The sequence below is a fragment of the Sciurus carolinensis genome, chromosome 3, assembly GCF_902686445.1.
Source record: "Sciurus carolinensis chromosome 3, mSciCar1.2, whole genome shotgun sequence".
In the NCBI taxonomy this organism is placed as follows: Eukaryota; Metazoa; Chordata; class Mammalia; order Rodentia; family Sciuridae; genus Sciurus; species Sciurus carolinensis.
The window spans coordinates 33,443,135-33,460,338 of record NC_062215.1 but is presented as its reverse complement, the minus strand read 5'-3'; the positions used below and the strand labels follow the sequence as shown (position 1 = coordinate 33,460,338).

Below are 17,204 nucleotides of genomic sequence, written 5' to 3'. Positions count from 1 at the left end.
GCACATGCTAGGCAAGTGCTCTACCACTGAGCCACAACCCCAGCCCCTAAAACTACATTTTGATTTTGAAAATAATGATATAGGATCGGTAAACAAAAAATGAAAAACAAATAATGGGTCCTAAAACATTTTTATGCAGAAAAACTACAACAGAACAAAGTATTATTATCATAATAAGAAGAAGAAATAGATGATGGTAGGTAGACACTATAGCAAGGTTAACAATCATTTTACTTTCTAGTTTATAGCTTTCCTTCTGAATTCACTATAAAATTGGTTCTGTGCTGGTTAGGTTAAATCAAGAATAGTAGCATCAAGCTGCCTGAATCTGACTGCAGAAACCTATCGTCTATTTCAAAATGGGTTTTGAAAGATATCTTCTTAAAGGAAATGCTGAATTATAACTTTAGCCATAGCAACACATCTGGGCACTGCCTTAGGAAAAACTGTCACAGAGTGGAAATAGAAGAAATAGGAGAATATATGCTATTTTAAAAAGTGCTATAATCCTCTAGTTGGGAAAGCAAACAAATAAATAGATAGCAATAGCACAACAATTGTAATAGTAATAAACTCTAGACTTTACCAAAAAAAAAATGTCAACACATTAGGAGGTATACTTTTTAATTTCCAATAAATACAGACAGTTCTTACAGTTACTGAAGGCATCTCTGTTAATTAGTTTAGTAGTGGTGTATAATAATATCATATATTGTGTGGTAATTAATGTTTTTGAAGGCTCTACACAGATATCATTTCAGTTAGCCTTATCAAACCTGTGAGGTAGATACAACAGATATAAAAACAAAATCATGGAACTCATCTAGGCAACTTTGAATTTGTAGGTTGGAATTCTCTCCATAGCATCCCTAACATCTGATTAGTTAGCTTCCATTATAATTTCTTTAGTGACAATGAACTATAAGCAAAAGTTTATCAAGAATAATCAAGGCTTAAGTGATTAAATAGGACCAGAAGGAAATTAAAATAAATAGCATTAGGGAAACACAGCAATAGAAAACTCTGCCTTTATTGGCTATTATTTTGTTTATTGAAAATTTATTGTGTGCCAGACATTGTCTTTATATATATGATCTTTTTAAAAATCTTACAACACCTATAAGGACCAGTTTATAATTGCTTAATCATTAGGAATATTTTCCTTGAAAGTATTTTTTCCCAAATCCGTTAACAATCTCTAAAGGACAGGGGAATGTCGCTCAGTGGTAGGGCACTTGCCTGGCATGAATGGGGCCCTGGGGATCACCAGTATCAAAATAATTAATTTGTTTATTAATTAAATAAAATCTACCTAATTGGAGAACCTCTGGGAATACATTTCAAATAGTAGGCATTGCTAAAGGTAATGAGTTTACTCCCATTTTATAAGTGAGAAAATTGAGTTAAGGGAATTAGACTTAGTTACTTTTATAAGTATTGGGGCAGAACCTGGAACACAGATTTTCAATGAACTAATCCAATATTAATTCCATTCCACATTGCAAAGGAGGTAAGCTACAATGCATTTTTAATTTAATTAAAAAAAATTTTTTTAGTTGTAGATGGACACAATACCTTTATTCCTTTATTTTTATGTGGAGCTGAGGTTTGAACCCAGTGCCTCACACATGCTAGGCAAGAGCTGTACCATTGAGCCACAACTCCATCCCAACTATAATGCATTTTAATAGATAAGCAGGAAAAAAAAGAAAGCCCTTAAATTTGAAAAAAAAAAAAAAAAGTGAGGGAAGGAGGGAATATAATAAAGTATTTTGTCATTGCAACTACTGATATGATATACTTGTGGATTACTACAAAAACATGCACAAACAGCTAAGTCAGTCCCCACCCACCTCTTTCCCTCACTGTCCTATAAGGACACCACAAAATAATAAGAATTTAGTACTAAGTAGTGAATAATTGTAGAAGGAGAAATATAAAAACATCTAGGTTCAAATTAATCTGGCAAAGTGTGGTGGCACACACCTGTAATCCCAGTGACTCAACAATTTACCAAGGTCCTAAACAATTTAGTGAGATCCTGTCTCAAAAAATAAAAAAGGCTCAGTCATTAAGCACCCCTGGGTTCAATCCTTGATACCAATCAAAATAAAAGTAGATGTCCTTCAATTGATGAATGGATAAAGAAACTGTGGTATATATATACAATGGAATATTACTCAGCCATAAAGAATAATAAAATTATGGCATCTGCAGGCAAATGGATGAAATTGGAGAATATTATGCTAAGTGAGATAAGCCAATCTTGAAAAACCAAGGGATGAATGATCTCACTGATAAGCGGATGATGACACATATGGGGGGTGGGAGGGGTTAGTGTTAGGGTTAGGGTTAGGGAGGAGGGCAAGAATGGAGGAAGGAAGGACTGTATAGAGGGAAAAGAGGGGTGGGGGGGAGGGAAAAAATAACAGAATGAATCAAACAACATTACCCTATGTAAATTTATGATTACATAAATGGTATGCCTTTACTCCATGTACAGAGAAACAACATGTATCCCATTTGTTTACAATAAATAAATAAATAAATAAATAAATAAATAAAAGTGAATTAACTTTGCCACAGATGTACAGTTTTTAGTGAGTTCAGTCTATGGAAAATCAAAGTGGGTAAATAAAGCTTTTGTTGGAACTCAGTGTCAAAAAGAAAAAAGAAAAAAAAAAAAAAAGAAACCAGCATCAAAAGTATGGAGTTTTGGCATGCTGAGTTCTTTGAACTAAAGGAACTAGAAAGACTCAGAAGTAATAGAAGCAATATCTGATTTTTCTCCTGCCCTCCTGTCTCTCTCCTCTCTTCTTCCTGACCCCTTGCAATGGAGTCATAAAAGTCAGAATTCCTCTTCCCCAAAGTGGGTCATAGAAACTAGAATTTCTCTTTCCCATAGCAAACCATAAAACCTAGAAAGGTCACTCTCTTCCTTTTACCTTGAAGCCCTCATTCCAGAGGGGTTCTGTCCCATACCCAGGAGAAAAAAATGCTACACAGAGAAAGCCAAGAAGATTCTGGACTGAGTTGGGTGCAGTGGCACATGCCTGTAATCCCAGCAGCTTGGGAGGCTGAGGTAGGAGGACTGAAGGTTAGAAGTCAACCTTAGCAACTAGGTGAGGCAGTAAGCAACCTAGTGAGACACTGTCTCAAATAAAAAATAAAATGGGCTAGGGATGTGACTCAGTGGTTAAGTGCCCCTGGGTTCAATCCCTCATACTAAAAAAAAAAAAAAAAAAAAAAAAAAAAAGATTATGAACTGGGCTTCCCCACTCAGTGTATGACCTTTAGATCAGACCCTTCTGTGTAATCATGCAACCAACAGCTAAGCCAAGGGAACCTGCCTGGATCCAGGCTGGCCTGGTTCAGTCATCAGCATGCAGAAGGAATAGGCAAAGAATGGAAAAAGAAAAAAATACATTTATGTAGTTTGATTAAGTTGGGGAAAATCAGCCGGACTGCTTCTCTACTTGTTCCAAAGAAGCAGTTGCAATTTATAGAATCTTTTAACTCAGCATATCATATCAACATGACATCACTGGTGATATTAACCTTGATCACTTAGTTAGGGTAGAGAGTTTTCCAGGTGTCTCTATTCTTTTCTTTAGAAGTGAGTCAGTCTAAACTCAAAACTGGAAATGGGGATTAACTCTACCTCTTGGTGAAAGGCAGTTTACCTCTGTGGTATTCTTCCAAAAAACCCATAACTCCAATCTAGTCTTTTGGAAAACATTATCAGATAAACCCAAATTGAAAAACATTCTATAAACCATCTAGCCAGGGCTTCTGAAGACTTTCAAGCTCATAGGAAATAAGGAAAGACTGAGCAACCTGTCATAGACTGCACAAGAACAAGGAAACATGTTGATTAAATTCAATGTGGGATCCTGGAGCAGAAAAAGAACATTTCTGCAAAAACTGATGAAACCCAAATTAAGTCTGAAATTTAGTTAATAATAATTAACCAATTCTGGTTTCTTAGTTTTATCACATGTACTATGATAATATAAGATTTTAACATGAGGAGAAAAAGTAAGTAGTAGATGGGAATATTAACAGCTTTCCTGTAAATCTAAAATTATCTAGAAAAGTTCACTTAGGGGCCACTGGAGGTATAGTTTAAGAGTAGATGATTACAGGGCTGGGGTTGTGACTCAGTGGTAGAGTGCTTGCCTAGCATGTGTGAGGCACTGGGTTCAATCCTTAGTCACTGCATACAAAAATAAATAAAATAAAGGCAGGCTGTCCATCTACAACTACAAATTTTTTTTTTTAAAAAGAGTAGATGATTATAAACTCATTTATTACCTTACTGACTGTAGGACATAGGGGAAAATAAACTTTTTCCTATTCTCACACTCAATATTTCTGACATCAGATGTGTGTTTTTTCCACACATTAAACAATTCTACAGCAGACACCAACTAGGCATCCCGTAATTTAATCAGTCTGGTATTACCTGGGAGCATCAGATCCCTCAGGTTAAGGGCTTGATGCCAATTACAAGTCCTAGGTTATAACTTGTACTTCTGACCAACCTGATATAAACTGAGGGATCCCGCTTTAACATGGGCTCCTTTGAAATTGTTTCTTGGTCTCCCTGAAGGAAGACCCAGTAATTGTCGTAACTCCTAAATACTGTTATTTCTTCTCCCAGCTAATCCAAATTCTAGGAATAGTGAGTCCTGCCAGCAACCATCTCATGATGGGAAATGAAACTGGCCCCAAGCAGTAATAATTTCCTTGGTGCCAGCAGGACTACAACCAGACCTGAGATAATGATGAATCAGACCACGGTTTGAAAAAGACTGCTTGACTATGCATACCTCTTGCCCACCTTGTTCATCCCTTATATAATCTTGGAGCTACTGTCAGTACTTCAGAGGCATTATTTAAATTATTACACTGCTATCCTCCCAGTGAGGCCACACTGAAATAAATTCCTTTTCTGTTTTGCCACTTTTCTCTGCAGTTTGAAATCATAGCCAGTGGCCATACCTGTTCTGTTGGTAGCCCTCAGAGCCTGGCCCCTCTAGTTCGGGTCTCCAGTAACACCAAGACCTCCTCTTTTTTTTTTTTTTTTTTTATTGTAAACAAATGGGATACATGTTGTTTCTCTGTTTGTACATGGAGTAAAGGCGTACCATTTGTGAAATCATAAATTTACATAGGGTAATGCTGTTTGATTCATTCTGTTATTTTTTCCCTTCCCCCGACCCCTTCCACCCCTCTAGACCTCCTCTTTTATTTCATGAATTTGCTAGACTGGCTTACAGAACTCAGGTTAACACTTTAGTTACCACTGGCAATTTATTCCAAAGGATATCTGAAAATATATAAGTGAACAGCCAGATGAAGAAACACACGGAATGAGGTTTAGAATGATCCCCATCATAGGAGCCTGTTCCTGTGGAGTCAGACTGTGCCCACCTCTTAGGAGGAGGTGTTCTTGTTCACTAAATCCAAAACTCCCCATGTAGGCATGACTGATTAAATTACTGGCCATAGGCAATCAACTCAACCTTCACTCCTCTCCTCTCCCTGGAGGTGGTGGATAGAGGGGGTTGGAACATTTTAGTTCATTCAGTTTAAAGCTATCTAGGAGCCTCCAGCCATCAGTCATCTCATTAGCATACAGAACTACACTTATCACTTTGGAAATACAAGAGTTTTAGGAGGTATATGTCAGCAAGTGGGGAGAAGACCAAAAGTATTATATCTTATAAAATTCATAATATTACACAGACTATGACAGGGACTAAGAGCTGCCTTTTTGAAAAGCAGTATCCCTTTCTTGGGCATGTAGATGCCCAATTTGTAACTAAAAGCAGGATAAAGCTTGGTATCTCTGCCTTCTTTTTGTATTTGTCTCCAATTAGCTTAAGCTTCCTGACCTGCTCAGCTTTGCACATAGAAACATTAATCATTTAAGGAATATTCATCTAAAAATTGATATTGCAAAGTTTATGAGCCCTAAATTTATCTTACCTGTCTATTCCCCCTTTAAGACTAAAGCAAGATTTTATCTGGAGTGGGGCCTGGAATTCTCCAGAGCAGAATCCTGCAGGCACATCACCCCACACTGAAACTGTTCCCCTAAGCAGGCACAATCATCACGTAGGAACCAAATTGCCCCCATCTGGGATAGACAAAAATCCTAAGCAACAAATGGGAATTGTCCCCTCAAATGATAAGGACTTCTTCAGAGCCTCCTCCTAGAACAAAAACTGAAATAATAGTCAACCGGAACAGAGCTTGGCTCCTTAATTATGCTTATCTCTTGCCCCCTGCCCCCATTCTTCCTCAATCTAAACCTAAAATTCATGTTAACACCCCAAGACAGGGATGAGATAAGATGCTTGATTTCATTTTGTCTTCCCCAAATAATGGTCATATTGATTAAAGTTCCTTTCCTGCTTTCCACTATTACTTTTCTTTCTTTAGTATCCAGGGGTATTCTACCACTGAGCTATATCCCAGTCTTTTTTCTTTTTTTTTTTTTGAGATATGGTCTTGTTAAGTTACCAAAGTTGGCCAGGAACTTGAGACCCTCCTGCCTTAGCCTCTCAAATGGCTGAGATTACACTAAGCCCAGCTTCACTATTACCTTTTTTCATTGTTCTTTTTTTTTTTTTTTTTTTGGAGGGGCAGGACAGTGCATAAGAGATTGAACACAGAAATGCTTAACCACTAAGCCATATCCCCAGCCCTTTTTATTTTTTGAGACAGGATCTTGTTGAGTTGCTTAGGGCCTCACTAAATTGCTGAGGCCAGCTTTGAACTTGGGATCCTCCTACCTTGGCCTCCTAAGCTGCTGGGATTCCAGGTATGCACCACTGCACTCAGCTCTACCATTACCTTTTCTGTTTGGTTTCTGGGAAGAGTTGCCAGACCTGGTTTGTTGAAACCTCTGGAGACAAGCCTCAGGTATAGGACTACAATGACATGACCATCTCCTATAATTAGTCACCAGGGCCTCTAGTCCCCAAACATACCTATTATGCACTCACTTCAAGCACTCTGCACTTTGCATCATAGTCTCTACCTCAAATGAATTTTTTCAGATAGTTATATGGTTGATACACTCACTTCCTTCAAGTCTCTGCTCAAATGTAATACTGTGAAGAATATTCTGCAGGCAATGGTGGTACAAATGTAATCCCAACTACTTGGGAGGCTGAGGCAGGCTGAGAGCTTGGGAGCTTGAGGCGAGCTGAGGCAATTTAGCGAGACCCTGACACAAAAAAATAAAAAGGGCTAGAGATAGCAATAAAATAATAAGATCCCTGCTAGCTTCACTACAGAAAGTATCTCTGTCTATAAATCAACCCCTTGGAAACCATTAAGTTGTTTGTTTAGGGATTTGGACATAGCATTGTCTATCTCATAGTGGATGAAGCCACTAACCCCTTAACTTGGGTCTGCACAAGTGTCTGATGGGTGACCTTTGGCATGAGAGAACCAAAAACTCTACCCATAGATCATTCTAACCCTGAACATGTGTCTATGAGGAGCCATGATGTTTGACTACATATGCATAGACCACCTATTACTTCAACTTTCCTCACATCTTAAACCCAAAAATACCCCTAAACCCTATTCTTGAGGAGGCAAATTTGAGTCTGGAGCTTTTCCTCCTTATGTTTGACTGCCTTATAAACTTTCTCTTTTGCAAGGCTTGTTACTTCAGTAGAGTTTGTATACTGTGAGGTCATGCAAAATATTCCTGGTTCAGTAACACCCTCCACCCTCCACAGGGATGCAGCTCACAGCTTTTTCTCCAGCACATAAAATGGCACCTCGTATACAGTAGGCACTTAGTGGGGATCAGAAAACTATACCCAATATAGCCACTTTGGACTTCAAACAGAGAACACCTGGGAAGCAGCAAATGCAGGAGAAAACTTTCTCTGAAGTTTCTCTTATCTACTTAAAGACCTGATCTGCAAAGAGGAATACAATTTCCTCCAATACTCTTATTGAAATTTGATTTACTAAGGTAGATTAAACTCACATCAGAGAGTAAAAGACTGAAAATCAAACGCTACAACCAGAACCTAGAGGAACTTTGTTCCCAAATCATTGCGTGTTCTTCAGGTTCACTAATTTCCCCTAAAATCATTTACTACTCCTCTGAAGTTATGGACATACCCCACTTCTCTCTCTCATGAAGAAGGTATTTAGATTTCAACCATCTGGCACTTCTATGAGTTTCATATTTTATATGGCTCCATGCACATGAACATACTAATAAATTTTTCCCCTCCTGTATATCTACTGTCAGTTTGTTTCAACAAAATCAATTATTAAACCTTCAAAGGGAAAGTCTGAACTTCTCTACACATTCAATAAGTATTTGTTGCTAGGTGTGGTGGTGCATGCCTGTAATCCCATCAACTCAGGAAGCTGAGTTCAAGGACAGTCTCATCAATTTAGTGAGACCCTCAGCAATTTAACAAGACCCTGTTTCAAAATAAAAAGAACTGGGGATATAGCTCAGTGGTAAAGTACTCCTGGGTTCAATCCCCAAAACCACAAAAATACATAAATAAATAATTCAATAAGAAATGTGTGGAGATTAAACAACATACTTCTAAATAACAATTGTATCAAAGAAATCTTAAAATAAAATTTAAAAATATTTGAAGTAAATGAAAATGAAAATACAACTTACCAAAATTGGTGGAATGCAGGAAAAGCAATGCTTAAAAAGGTAACATTGAATATGTTATAAAAAACATTGAATATGTTAAAAAAGAAGAAATATCTAAAATCAAGAATCTAAGTTTCCACATTAGGAAGCTAGAAAGGTATATCAAAAGTAAACTGAAGAGGGCTGATGTAGCTCAGTGGCAAAGCTCTGGGTTCGATCTTCAGTTCCAAAAAAGAAAGAACCAAAAAAAGAACCTCACCCCCAAAAAACAACAAACAAACAAAAACATAAACCAAAGAAAACAATAAAAACTAGTAATGAAATTGAAAACAGGAACTCGGGGAGGGGGGGAAGGGAAAAAATGGCAGAATGAATCAAACAACATTACCCTATGTAAATTTATGATTACACAAATGGTATGCCCTTACGCCATGTACAGACAGAGAAACAACATGTATCCCATTTGTTTAGAATAAATAAAAAAAAAAAAAAAAAAAAAAAAAGGAAAACAGGAACTCAATTGAGAAAAGTCAATGAAACTAAAATATTTCTTCGAAAAGATCAATAACATCCAGAGCCTCTAACCTGGTGAAGAAAAGGAAAGAAAAGCCAGGCATGGTGGCACATGTCTGTAATCCCAGTGGCTCAGGAGGCTGAGGAAGGAGGATCACAAGTTCAAAGCCAGCCTCAGCACCTTAGCGAGGCCCTGAGCATCTCAGCTAGACCCTGTCTCAAAATAAAAAAATAAAGGGCTGGGGATGTTGCTCAGTGGTTGAGAGCCCCTCAGTTCAATCTCTAGTACAAAAAAAAAAAAAAGTAAAGAAAATACAAATTACCAACATTGAATGAAAGAGGAGACATCAGAGATTCCATAGACATTAAAAGCCTAATAAAATGAATACTAGATTGCCTGTTTAATAGTTGCTGTTGCTGCACTTCCGCTTCTCTCCCAGCGAGAGAGAGAGACACGAGTGGCCAGGCCCAGCTGCAGCCGAGGCTGAAGAGAGGGGACATTTGCGGGGTGGGGTGGGGGGTTCGCTATGTCGGATAACGATTCAAGGGCCAGCACCAGCTCCTCCTCATCTTCGTCCTCCAACCAGCAAACCGAGAAACAAACAAAAACCCCAAAGAAGAAGGAGAATAAAGTCAGCATAAGTAAAAATTCCAAGCTCCTCTCCACCAGCGCCAAGAGGATTCAGAAGGAACTGGCAGACATCACTTTAGACCCTCCACCCAACTGCAGTGCTGGCCCCAAAGGTGATAACATCTATGATGGAGATCAACTATTCTAGGGCCTCCAGGATCTGTGTACAAAGGTAGTGTATTTTTCCCTGATATCACTTTTACACCAGAATACCCCTTCAAGCCTCCAAAGATTACATTTTGAACAAGAATCTATCACTGTAATATTAATAGTCAAGGAGTTATTTGCTTGGACATATTGAAAGATAATTGGAGTCCAGCAGTAACCATTTCTAAAGTTCTCCTTTCTATCTGCTCACTTCTTACAGACTGTAATCCTGCCGACCCTTTGGTGGGAAGTATTGCCACTCAGTATATGACCAACAGAGCAGAACATGACAGAATGGCCAGAGAGTGGACCAAGAGATACGCTACATAAATTGGGTTTTCACAATTCTTATATTATTTGTCTGTCACAGAAAAGAGCTGTTTATGATTTTGAAGGGGTGGGGGAGGGTGGGAGCTGGTAAAGAGCAGGGTATTTCTATAACATATATTATTCAGTCTTATTTCCTAAGATTTTGTTGTAACTTAAGGTATCTTGTTACAGTAGACAAAATTGGTAATAGAAACTTTTAAAACTGTCATTAGTTCTGCAATATTAGCTGAAATGTAGTACAGAAAAGAATATACATTTAGACATTTGGGTTCAATTGCTTATAGTCTAATTTTAAAACAGCTTAATTTTGTACAGGTTACACATATGGCCATTTATGTAAAAGTCCTAAGACTATATACTTTTTGTTTTAAAAAAATTTGGAATTTTTTTCCCCTTCTTGAAAGGGTCAACAGTTTGTAGACACTGTCATCTCATATATATAAGACACCATGTAGAAAATCAGTAGTTATGGGCTGGGGAGATAGCTCAGTTGGTAGAGTGCTTGTCTTGCAAGCACAAGGCCCTGGGTTTGATCCCCAGTACCGCCAAAAAAAAAAAAAAAGAAAATCAGTAGTTAATGTATTTTATTTTATATGCAAATCTTTAAATATTTAAATCAGGACTTGTGAAAACCTGTAGTGAAATACCTTAAGCTGTTAAGGCGTGGAATAGGAGTCACTCAGTGGATTGGTTATATGTTGTAGACTTCTTGTGTCTGCATTTGTTACTGTGCTAATGAACAATATTAAAAACAAGCACCTGCAAAAAAAAAAAATGAATACTATGAACAACTTGATGCCAACAAATTAGATGAAATGGACCAATCCTTTGAAAGGCACAACCACCCAAAGCTCACACAAGAAAAAATAAGCAATCTGAATAGGCCTATATCTATTAAAGAAGTTGAACTGATAATATTTGATAATACATAACCTTCCAAAACAGAAAGTACCAGGCTGAGATTGGTTTACTGGGGAATTACACCAAACATTTAAGAAAGAAATTATACTAATTCTCTATAATCTCTTTCAGAATGTAAAGCAGAAGGAACATTTCCTAACTTATTCTGTAAAGCCATCATCCCCCTAATGCCAAAAGCAGATAAGACAACTACAGATCCATATATCTCATAAACACAGATGCAGAATGTCTCAATAAAATAAAAAATAAAAAGGGCTGGGGATGTGGCTCAGTGGTTAAGTATCCCAGGTTTAATTCCTGGTACCCCCACCTCCCAAAAAAAACTTAACAAATTGAATTCAACAATGTATAAAGAGAACTATGTATCATGGCCAAGTAGGATGTACACCAGGTATGCAAAACTAATTCAACATTCAAAAATCAACTTGTAGGGGCTCAGTGGTAGAGCTCTTGCCAGGCATGCCAGAGACTCTAGGTTCAATCCCCAGCACTGCCAGAGGGGGGAAAATTGGTTTTCCTAGCCCATCAATTACATCAACAGCTAAAGAAAAATCACATTTATCATACAGGAAAAAAGCACCTGACAAAATCCAGCAGGCACTCATGAAAAAACTCAGTAACCTAGAAATAGAGGGAAACTTTCTCAATTTAATAAGGAATATCTTCCAAAAACCTGTAATAGTTTAAGGATGAGAAACCAGAAGTTTTCTAACTAAAATCAGGAACAAAAAAAAAAAAAAAAGAAAGAAAGAAAGAAAAGAAAAATTGGATAGGCCTGGGGATATAACTCAGTGGCAGAGCATTTGCTTAGTATGCTCAAGGCCCTGGGTTTGAATTCTAGCAGAGCAAACAACAACAACAAAATGTGACAAAAATCTTAATAGTATGTTATTAAAGCTATGATGTTCAGTAGGTTAAGTATAGTAAATGTATTTTTGACAACATTTTCAACTTATAATAGGTTTTAACTCCATCATAAGTCAAGGAGCCTCCATGTACTATCACAGGATCCAACAAGATTTGAAAATCTATGTCCACCTAAAAACCTGCACATGAATGTTTATATCAGCCTTATTCATAATTGCCAAAACCTGGAAGCAACCAAAATATAATTTATTAGGTGCTGTAATTTGGATTTAGAATCCCCCAAAGGCCCATGTGTTGATGGCTTGGTCCCTAGAATATAGTGCTATTAGGAAGTAGTGGAACCTTTAGGAGTCAGGGCCTAATGGCAGAAAGTCAGGTCATTGGGGAAATGTCCCTGAGGGGGATATAGGGACACTGGTCTCTTCCCCTCTCTCTCTTTTCTTACCAGCCACCATGAAGCTAAACAGGCCTCTCTACCTTACATTCTCTCCATGATGTACTGTGCCAGCACATGCCCAAAGCAAGAGGGTCAAGTTGCCATGGACTTAAACCTCTGAAGCCACAAGTCAAAATAAAGCTTTTCCTCCTTTTAAGTGGATTTCATCACAGTAACAGAAAGCTAACTAACATAGTAGGTATATACATAAACAAACTGTGGTGGATCTAGACAATGGAATATTATTCAGTGCTAAAAAGAAGTGAGCAATCAAGCTCATTTGTTTGATACGGTGAAGTACAAGAAGCCAATGTAAAAGTCTATATACTGTATAATTCCAACTATATGATATTCTGGAAAAAGGCAAAACAATGGAGACAACAAACAACAATGACCACCACCACAAAACCCTGTTGCAAGGCATGGTGGCACATGCCTATAACTGTAGCTACTCGGGAAGATGAGGCAAGAGAATTCAAGTGCAAGGCTGGCCTAGGCAACTTAGCAAGACATATTTCAAAATAAAAAAGGACTGGGGATGTAGCTCAGTAATAGAATGCTTTGCTAGCATGCACAAGGCCCTGGATCTAATCCCTAGTACTTTAAACAAACAAAATAGTGGTTGCCAGAAATTAAGAGACAGGGAGAAAAGAGAGGAATTGGTAGAGCTCAGGGTTTTTTTCTGGCAGTGAAAATACTCTGTATACAATAATGGTAATCTAACACATAGAATATACAACACCAAGAGTGAATCCTGATATAAAAAAATGGATTTTGGGTAACAATGATGTTCATTGTTCAGCATGGGTTCATCCACAAATGTACAACTCTAGTAGTAGGTGTTGATAATGAAGGGAGGCTATGAATGTGTGGGGGTTTGAGATATCCTGTGGCTTTCTCTCAGTTTTGCTGTATCCTGAAACTGCTCCAAAAAATATCAAGTCTTAAAACAAAAAATAGAAAGAAAAAAAGGGAAATAACATGATCAGAATCAAAGTAGGGAAGTAAAGCTTCATTTTTAATGTGCATATTATGGAGAGAACACCCTCAAGTAAATAACTTGAAATGGTGTCATTTTTAAATATGAAGGGCTTTAATTTCTTCTAAATCTAATTTCTTCTTTTTCTTCTCTTTTTTAAATTGAATTTCTCAGATTTGATAGGTGCATATGTTATTCAAACAATAATGGTGCCAAGTCATAGTATATTCTTTTAGATTTTAATTGAAAGATCAAAACCTAAAAGCTAGTTTGAATTTGAGAGTCATTAACATCCACCTGTTTCTTATAAGCAGTGCACACTAAATGCACTACAGGAGCATCACATCCACCTATTTCTAATGAATACTGTATAGCATCTGGTATGGTTATCTCTGCTATACCTATAGCTAAGCCTCACAAAGTCAGAGTGCTCTTGCGTCAGTAAGCCAACTGCTTCCAATATATCACATTCTCATTTTCTGCCAAACTGTTTGTGTATCAGGCAAGGTTTCTAAAAATGAACTAAAATGGTTCTCAGAAGCAAAGAGTGTTTTATTCAACTAAAGTCCAAGGGAAAGCTCATGTGAACTCAAAGGTATGAAGATAACCAAAATTATCAGCAAAGCTATGTCAGTTTCTGTTCCTACTGCAGGTTATTATAATAGGAAAAGTCTGATGAGTCATTCATTTCTTCAACTATTATTTATTGTGTGTCTGTAAATATATGCCATAAAATGATACCTTTTTATGCTGTGGGATACAGAAAAATATATAACCCAGTGATCATCAAGTAGTTTATAGCTCTTTAAGAAAATTAAAACAGCATCCTAGTTTAGAAGTCTTTCTGATGTAATATTTGACTTCATCAAGTTTGGCAGGTACAATCATCTCTAGTTGAGTTGAAAGGTTAAGTATCTTGATCAATTACAGAGTAAGTGTGTAGTAATACAATCATAAACTATAGGAGATCAGAGGAGGGAAAAATTACTTCTAGCAAAGGCAATGATTTTTATTCTACTAGCTGACATTTTTTATACTTCAAAGCTTATTTATAGGTTTGTCCTTCAATAGACTTAATTCTGCCAAAAATCCAAGAGGTCTTTCTTGCAGGCACACCACTGTTCTACCCCAAGATTTGCTACTTATTTAAAGATTTAATCAGCTCCTACATTTTAGTTAAAATCAGTGGCTTTGATCTTGAATAAAAATCTGCATTCTAATACTTAACTACTGTGTGACCTTGAACAAGTCACTCTGAATTTTTTATTGGTCTGTAAAATGAGACTACCGCCTACCTTTCAGGGAAAATTAATGGCATAATTAATATAAAATACTTAGTATACACAGGTTATGATACTTAGTCATGTGCCTGACTTAAAGTAAATAATAAATAATGATATTACTTTCCTTAGAGGGTTTCTTATGGTGGTAATTTTGTGGAATTTTACTATTAATTCATTCTTTCTTATCCTCTATACTTGGTTTCATTAGATCAGGAAATATCATTGAGGATCTGTTTTTTATTCTGCTATTCTGTCAACCTTATCCTACTCCTGGCCACTTCATCACAGCTTTTATCAGAATATGTAGTCTTGGAGGTGTGGTGGTACAGGTCTGTAATCCTCTTGCTTCAGCCTCCTGAATCACAGGGATAAAAATTCAAGCAAGACCTTGTCTCAAAATAAAAAATAAAAAGAACTGGTATGTACCTCAGTGATAAAGCACCTCTGGGTTCAATACCCAGCACCAAAAAAAAAAAAAAAAAAAAAAAAAAAGGTCTCTGCTTCTGTTAAGTTTGCATTCTATTAGAAAAAGTCAGAGTAAATCATATGATTTTATTTCTTGGTATTGGGGATTGAATCCAGGGCTGGTTTACAGCACTCTTGATTTTTTATTTTGAAACAGGGTCTTGCTAAATTGTTGAGGCTGCCCTCAAATTTGTAATCCTCCTGGAGTTGCTGGAAATACAGATGTGTACCACCATGCCCAGCAATAACAAAAAATGAAACTGCAGATTTTCAGGTGGGAATAAATTCCTCCACCACAAGGCCAAGGACTGAACCCAGGCCTTGTACATGATAGGCAACCACTCTACCACTGAACTAAATCCCCAGTCCCTTATCCTTTTTATTCACTATTTATCCCTAGTGCCTGGTAAATACTACTGAAATATTTGCTAATTCACTGACTCAATGATCAACTGACTTCATTAATTAATGGAACATGGTCTCTTCTCATGACAATCTTAATTAAGAGTTTTATGGGGAAGATGTGCTAGTTAAACAGATAATCTTAATATAAAATACAAAACAGACTTATGCACTGGATACCACAGAAAACCAAAAAATGGCCAGGTTAAGTTTCCTGGAAAAGGTGATGCTTCTCAGCTCATCCAAGAAGGTTGGCTTTATTCTTAAATTTAGCTTGTTCTTTCTCTCCAGTACAAAAAATAATTTTTTTAAGCCAACAAATATTTATTCACCTTTTATAATGTTCCAGACTCCGTTTTAGTGTTTTACACTTAATAATTCATTTTGAGGTACAAGAAATAAAAATAGGTAGAAGGCAGACACAAAGGAAGGACAAGAAAATAAAAATTCAGAAGTTCTGCATACTTGTTGTGAGCATTAATATAAACCAAACACATTTGTGTCTTTCCACATGTCAGAACTTATTGAACAACACATTCACAGGCTACACCACTTTAATCAGTAGCAGTTCACTGAATATTGTGGGTCACCTGATGGTTGTAAACCATGCAATTACAGATTCTTTCATTCCAATCTTAATTTCTAATATCTATAATATTTAATTCATATATCACACTTCACACAATTACATATAATTATACACATATTTTACTTATTTCCCTTCCAATTACTGACTTATTACATTTAACTATTGTGGTCACCGGCTTGCAAGACTGCCTCCCGAAAACCTTGTGAGTGATCTTGGAAGCAGATCAAGCCTAGATCCAGCTCTAGTCAAGCTTTGAAGTAACAACAGTCCTGGCCAACAACCTGGCTATAACCTTGTACAAAATCCTATGCCAAAATCAAATACCTGAGACACTCCAGCTCCTTGACTCTCAGAAACTTTGTGAGATAATAAATGTTTCTTTCACAAGCTGCTAAGTTTTGAGGTAATTTTGTTTTATGCAGCAGTAAATAACTATTAGTTGTCATTTCTCTAGGCTTCTTTAATCTGGTACTGTCACACCATTCTTTCTTTCATTGACTTAATCTTTTAAAGAGTACACTATCCTCCCCCCTCATTTTATTATTTATTTTTTAATTGACACATAGTAATTTTACTTATTTATTTTCTTTATTTTAAACTAGAATACTGCCCATTTGGAATTTGCTGATGCTTCCTCATGAATAAATTCACATTATGCATTCTTTTTGGAATACTATATAAACTGATATCATAGAGAAAATGTTATCAGACAACAATGAAGTTAAAAACAAATATTTAGGGCTGAGGAATACAGAGCACTTGCCTAATATACATGAGGCTCTGGGTTCAATCCCAGCATTGCTAAAAACAAACAAAAATCCAAAATTCAATATTTAAGAGATAACTAGAAAATCATTATTTGTTTGAAAATTATATAATTTACTTTTAAATAATCCAAGGGTAAAAAAAATGTAATCACAGTAGAAAAGATAAAATATATTGAAATTGTGATAATGAAAATACTATATATGTGTGTGTGTAT

The 17,204-nt window shown here is 36.6% G+C and overlaps 1 protein-coding gene and 1 pseudogene across 2 annotated transcripts in view; one reads left to right on the top strand and one right to left on the bottom strand.

Annotated features, from left to right (window-relative positions):
* The window catches only part of Ppm1e (protein phosphatase, Mg2+/Mn2+ dependent 1E), a 168,056-nt gene that overhangs the window by 64,869 nt on the left and 85,983 nt on the right, over positions 1-17,204 (bottom strand). The gene's annotated exons all lie outside the window — the stretch shown is intronic.
* LOC124978909 (ubiquitin-conjugating enzyme E2 E1-like) lies at positions 9,700-10,316 on the top strand (annotated as a pseudogene).